Source organism: Bos mutus, chromosome 6, assembly GCF_027580195.1.
Source record: "Bos mutus isolate GX-2022 chromosome 6, NWIPB_WYAK_1.1, whole genome shotgun sequence".
Classification (NCBI taxonomy): Eukaryota; Metazoa; Chordata; class Mammalia; order Artiodactyla; family Bovidae; genus Bos; species Bos mutus.
The window spans coordinates 86,941,770-86,964,305 of NC_091622.1; the positions used below are offsets into that span (position 1 = coordinate 86,941,770).

Here is a 22,536-nt window from a genome sequence, read left to right on the forward strand (position 1 = left end):
CACCCCAGGTACCCAGCCCTAGTCCTCAAACCATGGGAGGAAAGATGACACAGATCATCTCAAGTAATAGATAGCCCAATGCATACTACACATCATAGAGATGCCAGGAGTAATTAATAAGTTATTGAAGATATGACTCTTTTATAGAGATTATTTTATTCCTACTCATTTTAGCACTACAAGAAATTTATCTCAAATCAACTGCAATCAAATACATACAAATAGCAACATATTGATAACTGATAGAACCATTAATTACATGATTTTTTCCACTTCCCCATTTATACAGGTTTCTACTTCAGGAAATTTGTCAAAGGAATTGCTTAGTTTGTTGTTGTGTAATTGCTAAGTCATGTCCAACTGCAACCACATGGACTGTAGCCTGCCAGGCTCCTCTGTCCGTGGGATTCTCTAGGCAAGAGTACTGGAGTGGGTTGCCATTTCCTTCTCCAAGGGATCTTCCCAACCCAGGGACTGAACCCTCATCTCTTCCAGCTCCTGCACTGGCAGTCACATTCTTCACCACTGATCCACCTAGGAAGCCCTGTTTTGGCCATTACCCTAAAGAAAACCTTGCCTTCTTGCAGAAGGCTGATAAATAGATTAAGTCATTTTAGATGATTAGAGCATTTTTTATTCTAAATTGACAACATAAATCCACTCTTACATGCAAAGGATTAAGCTAAATTCTCAAATGTATGGGTACTTAAAAAACTCAGAACCACAAATATTTTAAACATAACAATGTATTGAATGAAAAAAATACTCACTCTAATTCTTTTTTGCAGTTCTGAAATATCAGCTTTCCGAGAACACTTATGGTTTTGACTTCCTAAGCATTCATCATAACATCGTGATATGTTTTTCCAGAAGCAGTGGATTTAATCTTATCACATAACTGTTACTGGAGTTTGGGTAAACAATGATTATTTTAAGGCAGTAGCTTAAGTGTAAGAATGAGGGCCACTGAAATAGAAACCAAGCATGCAATTTGAAATTATTTTGTAATTCTCTTCTAAGATTCAGTCCAACAGAAATGAGAGGTTAAGCAGGAAAGAAGTCTGATGAGATCATTCTTTGATTTATTATCATCCCATAGTATTCTTTATTATCATCCCATAGTATTCCACAAAGCATTCATCACACTGTGGTGACCCCTAAAAAAGGTCAAATGTTTCTTATTTAGAAATTGCCTTGACTGACTCTTCCTTTGTAAAAGTAAAGGAACTAGAGAGTTTAAGTACCAGTTCGCTCCAGGTGCTTAAACTCCACATTGTTTTGACAGGTTTCAGCTCAAAGCACAGCCAGTCATTCATGATCACTCTGTTCAAAGCCCCACTCCCACCTTCACATTTTATCTATGTGAATGAATTTCAATTTTCCTTATGTAAGGTTGCTGCTGCTGCTGCTGCTAAGTCGCTTCAGTCGTGTCCGACTCTGTGCTACCTCATAGACGGCAGCCCACCAGGCTCCCCCGTCCCTGGGATTTTCCAGGCAAGAACACTGGAGTGGGTCGCCATTTCCTTCTCCAATGCATGAAAGGGAAAAGTGAAAGTGAAGTCGCTTAGTCCTGTCGGACTCTTAGCGACCCCATGGACTGCAGCCTACCAGGCTCCTCTGTCCATGGGATTTTCCAGGCAAGAGTACTGGAGTGGGGTGCCATTGCCTTCTCCGTATGTAAGGTTAGCACAGAATAATGGATAATCACAACACCATGGAGCTCAGGTAGATTTGGGATCTGACACTGTTTCTATCACATATTAAATATGTAACCTTGACTCACTACTGATTTCAGTAAGACCTTGCCATTCAAAGTGTGGTGTGTGGACCAGCAGCATCTGCAACACCTGGGAACTTTTCAAAAAGGCAAACTAGCAGCCCCATCTCGGAACTTTGGAGTCAGAATCTACATTTAAATTCTCCATTAAAATTGTCAGTGGGGGAAGGTGAGGGGAGGAGGATAAGGACAGTAGTTCTCACAGGGTGCTGTTTTATGAGATACAGAAAGTGAGTCATGATTTAATGATTATTACATGGCAAGTTTTGTATGTCTTTTAATTTGTAATAGAATTCTTGCAAGCTAGACATTACCTCACTGTCTCATTAGAAGCTTTGCCATTATTCCTAATTCATTCTGGTGATCTATTTTTCAAGTGGTGGTAAGTAGAATCATACGGGGGTGTGTGTGCACTCAGTTTCTTAGTCAGTGTCCGACTCTTTGCAACCCCATGAACAGTAGCCCACCAGGTTCTTCTGTCCATGGAATTTTCCAGGCAAGAAATACTGGAGTGGGTGGCCATTTCCTATTCTAGGGGATATTCTGGACTCAGGGATCTAACCCACATCTACTGTGTCTCCTGCATTGGCAGGCAGATTCTTTACCACTGAGCCACCTGGGAAACCCTATGATATGGAGTGATGGGTCATAATTTTTTTTTTTTTTTTTGCTTTGACTTGAGAATTTCTGATTAGATACAGAATGCCTTTCTCTTTTTAGCTTTATTTTTATGAACTTTTACTTCTAAGTCCTGCCTCCTATTAGTATCTGTTTATCTGTTTAATGTCTTTTATCCTAAGACTTCCTATGCCTTTAAATGTGGTTGCTGCTGTTGTTGCTGTTGCTAAGTCGCTTCAGTCGTGTCCAACTCTGTGCGGCCCCATAGACGGCAGCCCACCAGGTTCCACCGTCCCTGGGATTCTCCAGGCAAGAACACTGAAGTGGGTTACCATTTCCTTCTCCAATGCATGAAAGTGAAAAGTGAAAGTGAAGTCGCTCAGTCGTGCCCGGCTCTTAGCGACCCCATGGATTGCAGCCTACCAGGCTCCTCTTTCCATGGGATTTTCCAGGCAAGAGTACTGGAGTGGCAAACTCACAAAGTGTGACTAGCATCTCTGCCCTGAACTATGCAAAGGTTTGGGAAAGATAGCCCTTTCAGGATCCTGAACACAGGATCCAGGTTTAAACACACACATGTCTGAACCTACGACCTTAATCCAAGACCAAAGAATCCTATTTTAAAAGATTTCTCCAAGCAGCTTTTTCTTGTATCTCACAATCTGCAACAATTTAAGGCAGAGATATGTAACAGCTGAATTTTCAGCTCCTGGAGCCTATTATGTCATTTAAAAACAACCTCTGTGATATTGGACAAGCCATTGAATTTCGTGCCTTGGTATGGACTGGAAATAATTGTACACTATGACTTAACAAGTCTGTTGTGGTTTCCCATAGCTGTCGTGCTGTGAAGGTCCAATCTGATAACTTATGCAAACAAAGACCCTTCACAGACTTTCCCCACACCTGACCCTCATCTCTGTTACTCTCCTAAATCACCTTTATCCCTTTCTCATAATTGTACAAACCTATAAGTTAGTTACATATTAGGCACGATTTCTCTATTAGCGACTTCCAACAAAGCACATTCTTCTTGTTAGAATCACTGAGTTTTTCTTTCAGGTTCATTCCTTTCTCCTTCTAATTACAGCATGAATTCACATTTCCATAATTCCAGAGAGGATTTCTTGCAAGCTAAAAGGTCTTTGCAAGAACTCACGGATCAGGGTCCACTTTGGAGAACGGGAGGGTTTTCGCAGTCTGCATGCAGCCTGCAATGAACTCTTTATCCCTAAGAGAATGTTACAACAATAAGGTTTACCGAATGCTTACTATGTACCAATCACCACCCCAGGCATTTTGCACAGACACACTCATTCTCAGATTACCCGGTGACTAATATCAGCCTTATCTGTAGTTTACAATGAAATCCCAGACACAGGGAAGCTCAATCACCTGCCCAAAGTATGGAGCCAGGCAATCAAAGACGCAGTATTAGTCATAGTGATGCTTTCCTTTGCTGCACACGGATTCTGAATTTCACAAGGAGGTATCCGGATGCCCCTTATCAGGATATGAATACTTTCTTTGGGCTCCCAGCAGCTGGCTGCTGCCCCCTGGAGAGTGACGTTACATCGGAAGGGGGCCAGGAGGCAGAGGGCGAGCCAGCGTGCGAGCACACAGCCCCAAGCGTGAAGCCTGCAGGCAGGCGCCGGCGGTGTCCGAGACGCCAGGCGGTGGCAGGTGGAACCGGGACAGGATCATCGGAACCTGTTGCTGAAACCCAGCCAGGACACTTCGACGCCGCTGGGGCTCTGCCCTGGGCGTGGTCTGCAGGTAGGGGAGCGGGTCAGACTGGGCTGGGAACCCCAGTGCCCGCGGCTGGCTTGGATGATTCGCATTAGCGATTGGGGAGTGTTATCTTGGATTTTGCGACTTTATTCTTTCCACTTTCCCCAAATCCCTTCCTAATCCCACGGGGCACTGTCTGTGGACTCCCTTTGGTCACCAGCGTGACTTTTTGGGGCTTCTGTGCCCAGGCTGTCCAGACCACTGATGCCTCTTCCCAGGCTCCTAGTGCTGGGATGGGGCTAGGAACCGGGAGGAGGGAGCCACTTAAAACCCCTCCATAGCAACCCCCAGCCCCCTTTTAAAATAACTTTCCTGTTGAGTCTTCTTGAAGTCCATGCCTGATACTAGCGAGTTTTCTAAACTTCTGTCTACATTTGTGATGATTTAAGCAATGATCTTTGGGTATGTGAGTGAGGCTGCATCTTGTATGCTTTTATTTGCCAGAAAGGCTAAAATGTGTTTTTTTATCCAGGTCCAGCACAGAGCCTCCACTGAAGGCTCTTGGAGAGATTTTTGTAAAGCTCTTTCTAGGGTGTGAGAAAGGATTTCCAGACAATGCCAAGTTTAGCCTGTCTTTTACCAAAACTCCAGGCATTTGCCAGAAGTTCAGCCCTTGGTCAAAGACAGTGTCCGGTGTGGAAAACCAGGAGCATTCTCTGCTCTGCGCTATGGTTTTTGTTTAAAGACAGAACTATAAACTAAGAAACAAAGATTCATTTGCTTATCCCTTCTTTTGCCCTCAGCTAGACTAGGTATTTCAAAAAATTATTTATTTTAAAGAGTCAAATCTAAAGATGGCATGTTATAAGAATATGATAGATTTCTTTTCTGATCAAAGTATTAAAAGTTATTTTAACCATGTGTCTAAATTTCTCTTTCCATTATACATCCAAATCATTTTCAACTGATAATGACCAAAGAGGGGAAAGATAGGCAAATTCTGGTTTGTAATGTGTAAACACATTTCTGTTTCCAGCTTCAACTCTAATTATGTAAACCGAAGTAGCTTGTGTAAAATCATCTTAATATTTTAAGTTATGATTGAATTTGCAAAATTGCTGTGAAATGCTCAAGATAGAACCATTACCATGAACAGAGAGTTGAGTGGCAACTGTAAACAGAGTTTGGTTAGCGTCTTTCATCTGTTAAAAGCTGCTATCATTTAGGAGAACAGGTCTTCACTGTATACTGCATTATCATCATTAAAAAGTAGTTGTTATAATAACCTAAAATGTAATTTCAATATTGCTTGATGATGCATTAATGTGTTATTCATATGTTATCTTCTGCTTTTTTATTAGCATAAATATTTTTCTAAAATCCATATCATCCAAGAAGATCTTCCTAATAGCCATTTTTCTTGATGTCCATAGGCATCTTCAGGAAAGTTTGAATCTCAAACATTTTTTTCTTAGTCTATCATCTATCTGTCTATTTTATCTTACATTTTTATTCCTGAGCATTTTATGAATAAATTATGAAGTATTTAAAAGTCTGTATTAGAAATTTGTTGTCTTGTTTTTATGATTCTTTAAGTCATAGCTCCTTTTAAGTACACCAGTATTCTTTTTTTACAGATTCAAAGGCTGTAGAATGTATAGATATAAATTTACTATTAACCAGTGAATGATTTGCTCCTGCAAAAATTGTTTATTGTTCTTGTATTTATTATTATTTATCAGTGTGTGTGATTGCTGATAAAAAAAAATTCATGAAAATGACTCTCTGATAAATATTCATGAATGTTTTCACTGTAGTGCCCTAGAGTGGATCTCCAGCTGTAATACAGACATAAGAATAACTGTTCCTCAAAGCATCATATATTAAAAAATAATCATTTTGTAAAATATTACTTTCCTTATTCTGGACAGGGTAAGTTGATTTTAAATGAAAACTTTAAAACTGTAGTACATATTGAAAGAAAGATAAATATAACCTCATGTTCCTAAAATAGATCTATATAGTTTTATATTAATCTTACCAAGTAGTTCTCTTAAAGACATGAATTTTATGCCTGCGATTAGCCTGCTGTTGACAGCTGATTTTTCTTTCCTTCCTAATTACCTTTAGTTTTAAGTTCTAGCTCTGGGGGATAAACTGGCTCTTAAATGAATTTTCCAATTGCCTTGAAACTGAACATTCGGAGTCTAGAAGGTCCCTTACTCTATCAAACCAAAGGCAGATGTAAAGATACTGCCCCAGCAATGAGTTACAATGGTCACCACAACAGACAGCTTTTTTGAATGAGTTTCATGGAAATGGCAACCCACTCCAGTGTTCTTGCCTGGAGAATCCCAGGGATGGAGGAGCCTGGTGGGCTGCCGTCTATGGGGTCACACAGAGTCGGACACGACTGAAGTGACTTAGCAGCAGCAGCAGCATGTCCTTTAAGCACCTTGTGGAATTCTGAGATACCAGAGTTACAAAAATGAAGAGATAAAGTTCTTTTCTCAGTCAGGCTTCTCATTGGCTCTGTGCCTAAGGCAAATCATTTAACTTGAGTCTAAATTTCTCAAATATAAATGGATAAGTTAGAATATGCTTTCTAAAATCTTTTCATCCCTCTGGGTTTCCATTTCCCAGGCAAGAGTACTGGAGTGGGGTGCCATTGCCTTCTCCGATGATAAGAGGGCAGACGACCCAGGGTGAGAAGTCACAGATATCCTTGTTTTGCTACTTGAAAGCAGCCACCCTTAGTCAAGGCCCTGAAAATTCTATAAAATCATTATCTCCTGTCTCCACTGGGCGATTAGAAGGAATGAATGGAGCGGTATAGGTGACTGTGCTGGGTGCAGCCTCTGGCACAGCATTGTTCTTTAGGACACCCATCTCTGACAGATCTAAAGTCTTTCCTGTCTCCAGTGGGGAGGAGATGAGAGAAGTGCATAGAAATTCCTTCCATGTGTTCAAGTGGCTGTTACCAGTACATGCATGCGTGCTAAGTTGCTTCAGTCATGTCTGACTTCACGACCCTATGGGCTGTAGCCTATCAGGCTCCTCTGTCCATGGGATTTTACAAGCAAGAATACTGGAGTGGGTTGCCATTTCCTTCTCTGGGGAGCTTCCTGACCCAGGGATCAAACCTGTATCTCTTGTGTCTCCTGCATTGGCAGCAAGTTCTTTACCACTAGGCCCCCCCCCTCCCCCCGGGGAAGCCCTACCAGTGCAGTTTCTCCAGGATGTATCAAGGATTGGGACACAGGATGATCAGAGCTTCAGGCATGGGGTGAATGCCTCTTTGATATTTCACCAACTCTCCCCTCATACACAAAAAGTCAAAATGAGTCAGAACAGCACAAAAGTCAAGCTCCATGCCACACAGACTGAGAAGACAAGCCCTATTCCAGTTCCCTGCCAACCTGGGTGTAGTTCTGTTCCAGTTTAACACACCAGACACATTATATCAGGGGAATCATAACAACTGCAGAATCCCAATCACACCACTGCAGTAATTTAAAGAAAGAAAGAAACTACAAACAAAATAACACCTGAAATGCCAAGAAATTGGTTCTCTCTTAACTTTGTTGCTACTGAAAATTTAACATGTCTAAACACTACCAATATTTCTGATTTTCTTTTTGGGCTGTTGAGAGGCTTCATTTAAGTGTCTGCATAAAATCTGGGTTCCACTGGGGCACTTACAGACTAAGGCATCTTCTGCTGGAACTAATACATCTTTGAATTGCAGTTGACCTTCATTTTCAAAACTCTAAAGGGTCTACCAAGCATATGAGAATATTTTAGTTCTGCTTGTTTTGGAAAACAGTTTCTGAAAGTCAAATGAGATAGTGAGAGCTAATCTTCAGTGAGTTTTGTCGATAAGGAAACAGAGGCTTGGAAATGATTTTGCCCGAAGTAAGCTAGACTGAGGAATTGGGATAATGAATTCATGTAGCCTTCAAGTCCATGAGCTTAAATTCAATCCTGCAGGGCCCCTGAGTACATAGTAATAGCAGCTTACAATCAAAGTACTTATTTCTGCATATGCCAAGCCTTTCTAAACAAACAAAGCTGCATTCTTAGGAAGAAATAAATATTACAGGCTTGATTAAGTTTCTTATAAACCAAAATAGGAAACATTCATTACTTGTGAAACTTTTTCAAATGCCTATACCTAAGTCCCACCACTGGACATAAATTGATCTGGAGTTAGCTCTGAGTATTTGTATTTTTTATTTCACTTAGAAATGAAAAGAATCTGCATGCTTACTCTTAAGTGAAAATAATGGGTCCCAACCCACATTGCTGTTTTCAGAAATAGATAGAAGAAACTCAAGTATTATCTGGGAAAAGAGATATTTAAAGAAAACAGGGCAAGGGGATAAAGATTTTGTGAATCCATTCTCCCCAGAACTCCAGCCAAATCAAATAGTTGTGTATATTAGTTTATTTCCTGTGAACATAAAACTCAATAAGGGGAAATTTCAGATCAAGAAGTTGCTCATGACTTTAAAGATTCTCCTTTTCTTCAGGGAAGAAAACAGCAGGGATCTGTAAGTTTTGCAAACTACTTCTTTCACAGAGCATCATCTCACACATCCTGTCTCCTTGCAAAACTGAAACATTTAGAGAGGTGTCACCTGAACTCTCCTACTTTCCTTTAAAGTAGGGTATCTTATTTAATGGCTTTTCTTAAAGACTCGAATAAACTGAAGTGAACTGAAAGAACCTAAAGTTTCTAACTTTTCCTTTACCATTTCATCCCTGTCCCTGCAATCTCACACAATGGTATTAAAGTGAAGGTAGGCTCGCTAGGGACTCAGCTTCCTACCCTTATAAGCAGAGTGCATTGCATGATTAACAGGTACCCTCTAGTAGAGTTTGGCCTTCTCTGGTAGCTCAGATGGTAAAGTGTCTGCCTACAACTCGGGAGACCCAGGTTCAATCCCTGGGTTGGGAAGATCCTCTGGAGAAGGAAATGGCAACTCACTCCAGTACTCTTGCCTGGAAAATCCCATGGATGGAGGAGTGTGGTAGGCTACAGTCCATGGGGTCACAAAGAGTTGGACATGATTCTCTAGTAGAGTTTATAGCCTCTTGCTTCCTCGGTCTTTTACTCATATCCCCTGGTTGCCTTTCTGGAATTCCCCATCCTCAACAGGTTTGCAAAGTCTTTTTGTCCTTGGATGGCTGCTGATGTCATTAATATCACAGTGCTCCTTCAGGCTTGAAAGTCTTTGGCTAGAATCCTGCTGCTTTGAGGAGATTTGTTCTCTTTGTCGCCACTTCTTTCCCCTGGAAAAGCTGCTTTGAGTGGTTTCTGACCCAGAGCATGGTTCACACTTCTCCCACAACTGGCAGCCCTGGGGGTTCACTGCAGACTGTGAGGAGCCTGCCCAAGTACCCCATCCTGAGCGTGCAGTTCATCATATTTTGATTGTCCAGGTTTTAGGAACTTCTAATTCAAGTTTTTCTATAGAAGCAGGCCCTCGAAGTGTCTACAGTCTGCAAGCCTGATGAATTCTGAGTTCATGCTTAGTGCTCATTCCCCTTGTCCTTATGTGGTGCCTCCAGCCTGGAACATTCCAAGCTCAGACCTCCTTACAGGTTTTGGACTTGCCTTCTCCCCACCTGAGAACCTCAAACGTCAGAGCTGCACAGGCAGGGATCAGGTCTGGTGTGCTCCTAAGGCTATTTGTCCTCACAGTGTCCTCTGGTCTGTGCCTGAGCTACTGAGACTATCTTTGTGTCTGTGTTCTCTTGCTTTTGAGCTTCCTCTCCCTAGGAGAATGTAAACTCCACAAGAGATCAACTTGATGCTTTTACATTAACTCCTGGCTTCAGTGTCTAGAACAATGTGGCACACAGTAGAGACTCAGCAAATATTTGCCTAGTGAAAATTTCATTTCCATTAACCCATCAGATTCTCCTGTATCCTTTTGCATATCCAATCAAGATGCTAAAACTTCAGTCTTTAAATCCCATTCTTCCTTTATGCTTTTTTATCCTCCTTTCCACTCATCCTAGCTTAACTAAAAGGTCAATCTGTACATATTTTTTCATTTCATGTGGCAGAAAAAGTTTTTAAAAAGCCACTTAGTTACCACTGACTGCACTATTTGAATATATGTGGGTTCCATGGTATCTGTGTATGTGGATTTTTAAAAATAATCTGGGCCTAAGCACTAAGAAAGACTAAAATATGGTAAAAAATACTACAACATTTACTTTTAAGTAAAGTTAAATCCACCCATTCTATTATTGTAATCAGCATATTATAATTTCATCTTTAAAATATTTTGTTTTTAAAATATATGCATATGTAATTTTATATAAGTGCCCAAATTATATCATATTCTGTGGCTACTAAATTCTTAATTCTTCAGTTTACTTTGGTAATTGCCTCTGCCCACTCTTTTCTCCTCTGTTACTGAATCATAAGTAACTCATGTTGGCAATTGAGTTCTATTATTCTAGCTTTTCCTATGCTTTTTATAACCATTCACATGTATACATATGAACACATGCTTGTGTATATACACATGCACAATCTTTTTATTTCCAGTTTTCAAAATTGTATAATTTTTCTTATTCATTAATACTTCATGAAAAGCCCTTCATTTCAACTGTTCAGTTCAGTCACTCAGTCATGTCCGACTCTTTGCAACCCCATGGACTGAAGCATGCCAGACTTCCCTGTCCATCACCAACTCTGAGAGCTTGCTCAAACTCATGTCCATTGAGTCGGTGATGCCATCCAACCATCTCATCCTCTGTCATCCCCTTCTAGTCTTGCCTTAAATCTTTCCCAGCATCAGGGTTTTTTACGAGTCAGGTCTTTTCCAATGAGTCAGTTCTTTACATCAGTTGGCTAAACTATTGGAGCTTCAGTTTCAGCATCAGTCCTTCCAATGAATATTCAGGACTGATTTCCTTTAGGATTGACTGGATTGATCTCCTTGCAGTCCAAAGGACATTCAAGAGTCTTCTCCAAAACCACAGTTCAAAAGCAACTATTCTTCAGCACTCAACCTTCTTTATGGTCCAACTTTCACATCCATACATGACTACTGGAAAAACCATAGCTTTGACTAGATGGACCTTTGTTGGCAAAGTCATGTCTCTGCTTTTTAATATGCTGTCTAGGTTGGTCATAGCTTTTCTTCCAAGGAGCAAGCATCTTTTAATTTCATGGCTGAAGTCACCATCTGAAGTGATTTGGGAGCCCAAAAAACTAAAGTCTCTCACTATTTCCATTGTTTCCCCATCTATTTGCCATGAAGTAAGTGATGGGACTAGATGCCATGAACTTGGGTTTTTGAATGTTGAGTTTTAAGCCAGCTTCTTCACTCTCCTCTTTCACTTTCATCAAGAGACTCTTTAGTTCTTCTTCACTTTCTGCCATAAGGGTGGTATCATCTGCATATCTGAGGTTATTGATATTTCTCCCGGCAATCTTGATTCCAGCTTGTGCTTCATCCAGTCCAGCATTTCTCATGATGTACTCTGCATAGAAGTTAAATAAGCAAGGTGACAAATACAGCCTTGACGTACTCCTTTCACAATTTGGAAACAGTCTGTTGTTTCATGTCCAGTTCTAGCTGTTGCTTCTTGACCTGCATACAGATTTCTCAGGAGGCAGGTAAGATGGTCTGGTATTTCCATCTCTTGAACAATTTAATAGTTTGCTGTGATCCACACAGTCAATGGCTTTGGTGTAGTTAATGAAGCAGAAACAGATGTTTTTCTGGAACTCTCTTGCTTTTCCAAAATTCAACGGATGTTGGCAATTTGATCTCTGGTTCCTCTGCCTTTTCTAAATCCAGCTTGAACATCTGGAAGTTCTCAGTATATGTACTATTCTCATTTGGAGAATTTTGAGCATTACTTTACTAGCGTGTGAAATGAGTGCAACTGTGCGATAGTTTGAACATTCTTTGGCATTGCCTTTCTTTGGGATTGGAATGAAAACTGGCCTTTTCCAGTTCTGTGGCCACTGCTGAGTTTTCCAAATTTGCTGGCATATTGAGTGCAGTACTGTAACAGCATCTTCTTTTAGAATTTGAAATAGCTCAACTGAAATTCCATCACCTCCACTAACTATATTCATAGTGATGCTTCCTAATACCCACTTGACTTAGGCTTCCAGGATGTCTGGCTCTAGGTGAGTAACCACACCATCATGGTTATCTGGGTCATGAAGGTCTTTTTTGTACAGTTCTTGTGTATTCTTGCCACCTCTTCTTAAGATCTTCTGTTTCTGTTAGGTCCATGCCATTTCTGTCCTTTATAGTGCCCATCTTTGCATGAAATGTTCACTTGGTATTTCCAATTTTCTTGATGAGATCTCTAGTCTTTCCCATTCTATTGTTTTTCTCTATTTCATTGTTATTCACTTAAGCAGGCTTTCTTTTCTCTCCTTGTCATTCTCTGGAACTGTATTCAGTTGGGTGAATCTTTCCCTTTCTCCTTTGCCTTTTGCTTCTTTTATTTTCTCAACTATTTGTAAGGCCTCCTCATAAAATCACTTTGCCTTTTTGCATTTTTTCCTTGGGGATGGTTTTGGTCACTGCCTCCTATACAATATTATGAACCTCCATCCATAGTTCTTCAGGAACTGTGTATACCAGATCTAATCCCTTAAATCTATTCATCACCCCTACTGTATAATCATAAGGGATTTGATTTAGGTCATACCTGAATGATCTAGTGGTTTTCCTTACTTTCTTCAATTTAAGCCTGAATTTTGCAATAAGGAGCTGATGATCTGAGCCTCAGTCAGCTCCAGGTCTTGTTTATGATGAATGTATAGCTCCATGTATTTGCTCCATCTTTGGCTGCAAAAAATATAATCAATCTGATTTCGTTGTTGACCATATGGTGGTGTCCATGCATAGAGTCATTGCTTGTGTTGTTGGAAAAGGGTGTTTGCTGTGACCATTGTGTTCTCTTTACAAAATTCTGTTAGCCTTTGCCCTGCTACATTTTGTACTCCAAGGCCAACATGCCTGTTACTACAGGTATCTCTTGACTTCCTACTTTTGCATTCCAATCCCCTGTGATGAAAGGACATCTTTTTTTGGTGTTAGTTTTAGAAGGTCTTATAGGTCTTCACAGAACCATTCAACTTCATCTTCTTTAGCATTAGTATTTGGGACATAGACTTGGATTACTGTGATGTTGAATGGTTTGCCTTGGAAACAGACTGAGTTCATTTAGTCATTTTTCAGATTGCACCTAAGTACTACATTTAGGAATATTTTGTTGACTATAAGGGTTACTCAATTTCTTCTAAGGGATTCTTGCCCACAGTAGTATATCTAATGGCCATCTGAATTAAATTTGCCTGTTCCCACCCATTTTAGTTCATTGATTGCTAAAATTTTGATACTCACTCTTACCATCTCCTGCTTGACCGCTTCCAATTTACCTTGACTCATGGACCTAACATTCCAGGTTCCTATGCAGTATTGTTCTTTACAGCATCAGAGTTTACTTTCACCACCAGACAGATTCACAACTGAGCATTGTTTCTGCTTTGGCCTAGCCTCTTCATTCTTTCTAGAGCTACTTCTCCTCTCTTTCCCAGTAGCATAGTGGATACCTACTGACCTGGGGGGCTCATCTTACAGTGTCATATCATTTTTGCCTTTTCATTCTGTTCATGGGGTTTCAAGGCAAGAATACTGAAGTGATTTGTCATTCCCTTGTCCAGTAGACCACTGGAGCTTTATCAGAACTCTCCACCATGACTATAGTTAACAATATTGTTTTATATACTTAAAAGATTTAAGAGAGTAAATCTTAGCTGTTCTCACCACCAAAAAAAATGGTAATTATGTGAGGTAACTGACCCTAATGTGGTAATCATTTTGCAATATATATGCACATTGAATTTTAAAGACTTACACAATGCTGTATCTTATAAAGCCAGGGAAAAAAAATTTTTTTAATTAGCATGGAGACATTTGAACTCAGGCTTAAAGAGAGATTGAACTATATGGAATATTATACTGCTAATTTCCTCTTGAGCTCTTTGGTTTGTATTTCTTTAAAGCGTTATTCTGAATTTTAGAGGAAAAATGTTTTTATTCTGGAATACTGAGGGAGACCCAGTGCTATACTTATATGTAACCTGAACCAGTATTAAATGGAGGCTAAATTGGGGTGATTAATAAAATTATAAAAATTTTAGATCAAACTAGAAAAAAAAATGAATACAGGGTATCTTTTGCAATCATCAGATTGAAAAAAATTAGGAAGGCTATGTTCAAGCTGGTTTTAGAAAAGGCAGAGGAACCAGAGATCAAATTGCCAACATCCACTGGATCATGGAAAAAGCAAGAGAGTTCCAGAAAAACATCTATTTCTGCTTTTTTGACTATGCCAAAGCCTTTGACTGTATGGATCACAATAAACTGTGGGAAATTCTGAAAGAGATGGGAATACCAGACCACCTGATCTGCCTCTTGAGAAATTTGTATGCAGGTCAGGAAGCAACAGTTAGAAGTGGACATGGAACAACAGACTGGTTCCAAATAGGAAAAGGAGTATGTCAAGGCTGTATATTGTCACCCAGCTTATTTAACTTATATGCAGAATACATCATGAGAAACGCTGGGCTGGAAGAAGCACAAGCTGGAATCAAGATTGCCAGGAGAATTATCAATAACGTCAGATATGCAGATGACACCACCGTTATGGCAGAAAGTGAAGAGGAACTCAAAAGCCTCTTGATGAAAGTGAAAGTGGAGAGTGAAAAAGTTGGCTTAAAGCTCAACATTCAGAAAATGAAGATCATGGCATCCGGTCCCATCACTTCATGGGAAATAGATGGGGAAACAGTGGAAACAGTGTCAGACTTTATTTTTGGGGGCTCCAGAATCACTGCAGATGGTGACTGCAGACATGAAATTAAAAGACGCTTACCCCTTGGAAGGAAAGTTATGACCAACCTAGATAGCATATTCAAAAGCAGAGACATTACTTTGCCAACAAAGGTTCGTCTAGTTAAGGCTATGGTTTTTCTAGTGGTCATGTATGGATGTGAGAGTTGGACTGTGAAGAAGGCTGAGTGCCGAAGAATTGATGCTTTTGAACTGTGGTGTTGGAGAAGACTCTTGAGAGTCCCTTGGATTGCAAGGAGATCCAACCAGTCCATTCTGAAGGAGATCAGCCCTGGGATTTCTTTGGAAGGAATGATGCTAAAGCTGAAAGTCCAGTACTTTGGCCACCTCATGCGAAGAGTTGACTCTTTGGAAAAGACTCTGATGCTGGGAGGGACTGGGGGCAAGAGGAGAAGGGGATGACAAAGGATGAGATGGCTGGATGGCATCACTGACTTGATGGACGTGAGTCTGAGTGAACTCCGGGAGTTGGTGATGGACTGGGAGGCCTGGCGTGCTGCAGTTCATGGGGTCGCAAAGAGTCGGACATGACTGAGCGACTGATCTGATCTGATCTGATCAGAGCCAAGCACTAGAGCAATGGAAACTCTTATTTAGTTTGATCACTTTGGAAAGTGATGAAAGTGAAAGTGTTAGTCGCTCAGTCCTGTCTGACTCTTTGAGACCCCATGGACTGTAGCCTACCAGGCTCATCTGTCCATAGAATTCTCCAGGCAAGAATACTAGAGTGGGTTGCCATTTCCTTCTCCAGAGGATCTTCCTGACCCAGGGATCAAACCCAGGTCTCCTGCATTCCAGGCAGACCCTTTACCATATGAGCCACCAGGGAAGCCATCATATTTGGTAAAATTAAAAATGGACATGCTTGATATATGTACGTAAGGAGACATGTATAATCTCATTGTCATAGAGTGTTGATGAGAGCATTATCTGCAATTAGAAAATGGAAACAAGTCTCTAGAAAATGGATAAATGCTCATATGAGGAATACTACCACTAAGGACGAAGAGAAGCTGTCATGCATTGGTTAAATGGAGAAACTTTGGGAAGATTTGAGCACTGCTCTGTTGTAACTTGGGACTTGCCTGTTGGCTCAAATGATAAAGAATCTGCCTGCAATATGGGAGACCTGGGTTTGATCCCGCAGTCCCCTGGAGAAGGGGATGGCAACTCACTCCAGTGTTCTTGCTGGAGAATTCAAGGGACTGAGGAGCCTGGTGGGCTGTATTCCTTGGGGTTACAAAGAGTCGGACAGACTGAGCAACTAACACTGTCATAACTTTAGACAGCTATTTATTCTGTAGCTCTGTAACATATGGATAATACCTACCTCAACAGTTAAGTATAAACAAGTTAATCCATGTAATGTGTGTAGAACATTGGCTGTTACACAAAGTTCATTAAATGTTTTATTATTATTATTCAGAGAGTCAAAGAATGAACTAGACCTATCTATATGCACATGGAAGTATCTTGAAAAACACTATATTGAGTTAAAAAGAAAAAAGTTTCAGAATTAAATACTCACTATGGCCTGGAAAATCCCATGGACGGAAGGAGCCTGTTAGGCTGCAATCCATAGGGTCGCTAAGAGTCCGACACGACTGAGCGACTTCACTTTCACTTTTCACTTTCATGCATTGGAGAAGGAAATGGCAGCCCACTCCAGTGTTCTTGCCTGGAGAATCCCAGGGATGGGGGAGCCTGGTGGGCTGCCATCTATGGGGTCGCACAGAGTCAGACACGACTGAAGTGACTTAGCATACCATAGCATAGCATGATAACTAAAGATCCAGAGTAACCCAAATCCCCACAAGTCAATATATTTTACTGCTTGCAAATATTTGTAGGGAGAATGTAAAATGATTGCCTGAAGCCAAAAAGACAAAGCATTGGGAAGCTTTACTTCATCACATTTTATTTCATTTATAAAATAACAGTCTTGCAACAAATAAGATAGATATTAATACTTATCAATATGTAAGTCTTGTCTATAATATTATGACCTTTATATTGATACTTAAAATGTTTCAAAAAATAAAAAGATAAAAATATAGTAAAAATTTTAAGTTGAAAAGTCAGAAAAATGTGGTAAAAGTTTTCTAAAATGTAAAAAAAAAAATTAAAATGTTATTTGATAAAAGCCTCATTTAAATCAGTAAGAAAAACACTAAGATTGATTTCATATATTAATGGACAATTTTCATGCAAAAGCAATTACCAAATAGAAAAAATATATAAATAGCTTAAATATTTATAAAGATTCTGTCATTTTAATAACAACTTTAAAAATGTTGAAGCAAAAATATAGTTTTGTTGATCTCTAACAACTAATGTCACTGATTCAATGAACGTGAGTTTGAGCAAACACCAGGAGATAGAAAAGGACAGGGAAGACTGGCATGCTGCAGTCCATGGGGTCGCAGAGTTGGACATAACTGAGTGACTGAACAGCAGTAGCTTATAACTAAATTTTTTAAAAATTATATTAGTGAAACAAGCACTGTATATGTTATGGTTGTGACACTGTAAAGTTTTAGGTAATTTCAAAATAATTTAGTATAGATATAAAATAGTATTTAATCATCTGAAACATTTTTGAAATGCAGCTTTAATATAAATACTAGTAAATAAAAAATGCTGAATTAAAACCCCCATAAGCAATAATGTTTGGTTGTGTTTAACATCCATTGCTCTTAGGATGTGTGTGTGCTATTGCTCCAGTCATGTCCAACTCTTTGCGACCCCATGAACTATAGCTCACCAGGCTCCTCTGTCCACGGGGATTTTCCAGGCAAGACTATTGGAGTGGGTTGCCGTGCCCTCCTCCAGGGAATCTTCCCAACCCAGTGATCAAACCTGTGTCTCTTAGGTCTCCTGCATTGGCAGGCAGGTTCTTTACCACTAGTGACACCTGGGAAACCCCTGCCCTTAGGGTAACCACCTAAGTTTTTGTTACAGCCTAAAAGGTGCTTTTTGATTCGATCCATATCTGCTTATTATGTGGAGCTTCCCTTGCATGATGCTATCTCTCCATCTCTAGGCTGTAACCAAAGTGAACTTCTGCCAGGGTCTCTTCCCTCTCAGTTTTGGTGAATATTGAATTCTGTAATTCTCACTGACCTCCCCCCACCCAAGTGGTATTCTCTGCCTCAATATGACTTATTCTTGACTTAATTTTTTCCCGCCCCCCACAGGAGGCCTGTTCAGTCCAGGTTAGAGAGGTTTCTCTGATATGCTTGCCTTAGAGCTCAGGGTCCACACTCATACTAGTCATCATCCTTGTATTATAGTTAACTGACTACTGTTTGTCTTTTATGCAGGACTATTAGCTTTTTGAAGGCTGGTAAGTCTGAGTATTGTGTTTAGTTAATAGCAGAATATACTGAATGAATGCATGAATTAATGTATGAATGAATGAATAAAAATTATAGAAAAATATGCTGACGTGTTAGTAGTTGGGGTTCTATGAAGTTTTACACTTTATAATAATTTCTTTTCTGCCCACTTGAGTTTGGAGCCTTTTAGATATAGATGCAGCAGTTTAAGTCATGGAGACTTAAAATAATAGCTTTCTTACCCCTCTACACTGTTGGTGTGAGTGTAAATTGGTGAAGCCACATGGAGAACAGTATGGAGGTTCCTTAAAAAGCTGAGAATAGAGCTACTACCAAGTGACCTGGCAATCCCACTCTGGAGCATGTATCTGGAAAAGATGAAAGCTCTAATTTGAAAAGATTCATATACCTCAGTGTTCATGGTGACACTATTTACAATAGCCAAGACACGGGAGCAACCTAAGTGTCTATTAACAGACAACTGGTTTAAAAATATTTGGCGTGTGTATACAATAGAATACTATGTAGACTTAACAAAGTGAAATATTGCCATCTGCAGGAAAGTGGATGGACCTAGAGAATATCATATTAAGGGAAGTAAGTAAGACAGAGGTAAATATTGTATGATATCATTTATATATTGAAACTAAAAACTAATACCAATGAACTTATTTACAAAATAGAAACAGACTCACAAACAGTGAGAACAATATTATGGTTACCAAAAGGGAAAGGGTGAGGGGACAGATAAATTGTTAATAGATACACGGTACTATATATAAAATAGATAAATAAGGGCCTACTGTATAACACAGGGAACTATATTCAACATCTTGCAATAGACTATGATGAAGAAGAATCTGAAAAAAATATTTATATCTATCTATCTGAACTTGATATATATATATATATATATATATATATATATATATACATATATATATTTTTAGCTGTGCCACATGGCTTGTGGGATCTTAGTTCCCTAAGCAGGATTGAAACTTGCACCCTCGGCAGTGAAAGCAAGGAGTCCTAACCACTGGACTGCCAGGAAATTCCCTCCATCTATCTATTTGAATCACTTTTCATGTATACCTGAAACTAACACAATATTGTAAGTCAGCTATATTTCAATTAAAAAAACAGCTTTATTACTGATGAGACTGTGGGCAAGGGAATTTCCTCTAAAAGTTATTCCTAAATTGGACCATTTTCCACTTAATTCCTCAAATACAGGGAAACAACCCAGTTCACACAATTTATATGATTGTGAATACAGATCATATAATCCTTATAGGCAGCAAGTTCCAAAAGAGTAATAGAAAGGACAGATTCTTTAGTTTTTTTCTCCTAGATTCCTTAAGTCTTATCAGAGGAGTAAGTGACTGAAGCCTCAGAAGGCTCATCTGAGAAAATTTCTTTCAATATGGAAACATTTCAAGAGGAGGGGATTCTACCTCTAGTGGTAGTAATTTGGGTTTTCCAATTTTGTTTATATTTTCTGTATTTTCTAATTATCTTGCACTCTTTTTAATTTGATATTTATTAATATCAAAAATATTAGTTTTTTGAAAAAAAATAAGTTTTAAAACGTAAGTTGCAATAGTAATTTTCCTTTGCTACTTATTATCTCACAAGTGTTAGTTGAGGCAATCTGCAATACATTTATATTCATGTGAAAGATCTCATGTGAGAGAATGAAAGAAGTACCTAATGGAAAAAATAAACAAATTTCTTGAAAATTAGCTAAAAGAAAAATATACATATTAATGATATACAACTGTACAAGGCCTCTTGTGTGAGAAAATTATGTTTTAAATGAAGTGATCGTGGCAAGAGATATGAGTACTGAGGCTTTCTTTATAGTCCTTTGGTAATGTGACCAAAATTTTTTCCCTTATCTCCTTTTGCAATATGTTCACACTATTTTTCCACTTGTGATCAGTAATCTTGAGTTTCATTGAAGCTAATATGAACTTTTAGAGCTAGAAAGAACATTAGCCATAATTTTTCTTTTCTTCTTAATTTTATAGATTATCAAACTATAATGTATAAATATCAACCTAAAATGTATAAATATCAAGCCACATAACTTAGGGACAGCCAAGATGAGGTGTCACATTTCCTATCCTCCTACTTGATGTCTTTTCTGCTAGAGCATACATCCATCCACCACAAGGTCACAACTTTTGAGGATCTTGTAAAGAAAAATAGCAATACACCTTCCAACAGAGAAAAGGAAAACACTCCCCCTCCTCTGAACACTTTGTGAGTAAAGCATTAAGGAGTACTACTAGGTCAACTAACGTGTTCTCTGTGGAACATGTCATTAAAATTGAAAGCACTTATCTCATATGCAAATACTTAAAAACCTAGCTTTTAGGTTTGTGTTTAATAGTTTTAGTGCTCTGTTATACAACATAATTGGGTGGTTTTCTATATAAGTGAATAACAAGGATAACAGTGCAAAAGCAAAACTGTTTGAGTTTAGAGCTTGTCTTCTTAAAATTACTATTTGGAAACAAGAGCCACGGTGCATTTAATTATATGGAATTTGACAGTTTCAAGATTGAGTTGTTTCTTTAATTATCCTTTTGTTATACCTTTGTGTCTTCATAAAGGATATGTGTATGTTCCAATGCATTCAGTATGGACAAATTTTAATATAGCTTGCTAGGATACTGTGCAATAAGGCTTTTGAGAGTGGTTAAATTGGAGAAGGCAAAAGCACCCCACTCCAGTACTGTTGCCTGGAAAATCCCATGGATGGAGGAGCCTGATAGGCTGCAGTCCATGGGGTCGCTGGGAGTCGGACACGACTGAGCGACTTCACTTTCACTTTCCACTTTCATGCATTGGAGAAGGAAATGGAAACCCACTCCAGTGTTCTTGCCTGGAGAGTCCCGTGGATGGAGAGGCCTGGTAGGCTGCAGTCCATGGGGTCGCACAGAGTTAGACACGAGTGAAGCGACTTAGCAGCATTTTGGTTAATATGGGCAAAAGGACCTAAGAAGCTATCTTTTAACTAAAGCTGTAGAACATAGACTACCATGGATCTACAGAATGTTATTTGCTGTTTATTTTAAAGAGATGGAAAATGTTTGATATGGGAATTTTTTAAACTATAACAATTGTAGCCTTGAACATGATAGTATTTGATAACTAAGATTTAACTTACAAAGTGTGATCCACGAGCTGTGTTCTCTTGGGTTCATAAGTTCATGTTTATATCAAGAATTCCAAATATCAGTTATTAGACCTTGCAGATTTTGTATTAGCTGAAGAGAATGCTAGCCTTTGAGGTGAGATAGATATAAGCTCAGTTTAGAATAAAGCTATAGTCACACATTACTTAATGGCCTTTATCTGAATACCAAAAAGTTGGGGGGAAGACTTCCACATTTCTAGTTCATTTTTAAAAATCTATTTTTAATTAGAGGATAATTACCTTACAATATTGTGTTCATTTCTGTCATATATCAACTTGAATCAGCCACAGGTATACATATGTCCCCTCCTTCTTAAACCTTCCTCCCACCTTCCTCCCACCTCCCATCCCATCCCACGCCTCTAGGTTGTCAGAGAGCATCAGATTTGAGCTCCCTGAGTCATACAGCAAATTCCCACTGGTTATCTACTTTACATATGGTAATGTATATGTTTTAATGCTACTCTCTCAGTTTCTCCCACCCTCTCTTTCACTCACTATGTCCACAATTCTATTCTCGATAGGAGCAATTATTTTATAGACATCTAATTAAAACTGTTCTCACATTAGTATCTCCTTACCTGGAAAACCAGTACCAGTGAATTTTCTTTGTCTATGCAAGACATTTATGTAGCCATAGAAGACAGAACTGTAATAGTAATATAAATAAAAGGAAAATCATATCAGTAAAGGTTGACCAAGTGGATACAGTAATTGCAGAAGAAACAATTTGATATCATCAGTGATAAATCTAGTGCCCACAGGTCAAGTTATAAGAAAAGGGATTTAAATAGGGCACTATTTCCAATTGAAATGCATCATTCACTTGTACTAGAGTTATCTAAGATAAAATAACAAGTATTTTTCCTTCTTCCCACAACTTTCCCATGTAGTGTGTTATTTTTGCACATCAGATATGAAATTTAACCCTAGGTTGGTGGCACAGTGGTAAAGAATCTG

The 22,536-nt window shown here is 39.1% G+C and overlaps 1 protein-coding gene across 3 annotated transcripts in view; it reads left to right on the forward strand.

Moving 5' to 3' along the window:
• The first annotated feature begins 3,964 nt into the window (after positions 1-3,964).
• Positions 3,965-22,536, forward strand: part of NPFFR2 (neuropeptide FF receptor 2) — a 79,803-nt gene continuing 61,231 nt past the window's right edge. For all 3 annotated transcript variants that reach the window (XM_070372500.1, XM_005897059.3, XM_070372499.1), the window contains exon 1: positions 3,965-4,171. The gene's annotated coding sequence lies outside the window, so the exon portion shown is untranslated. The remainder of the gene's footprint in view (positions 4,172-22,536) is intronic.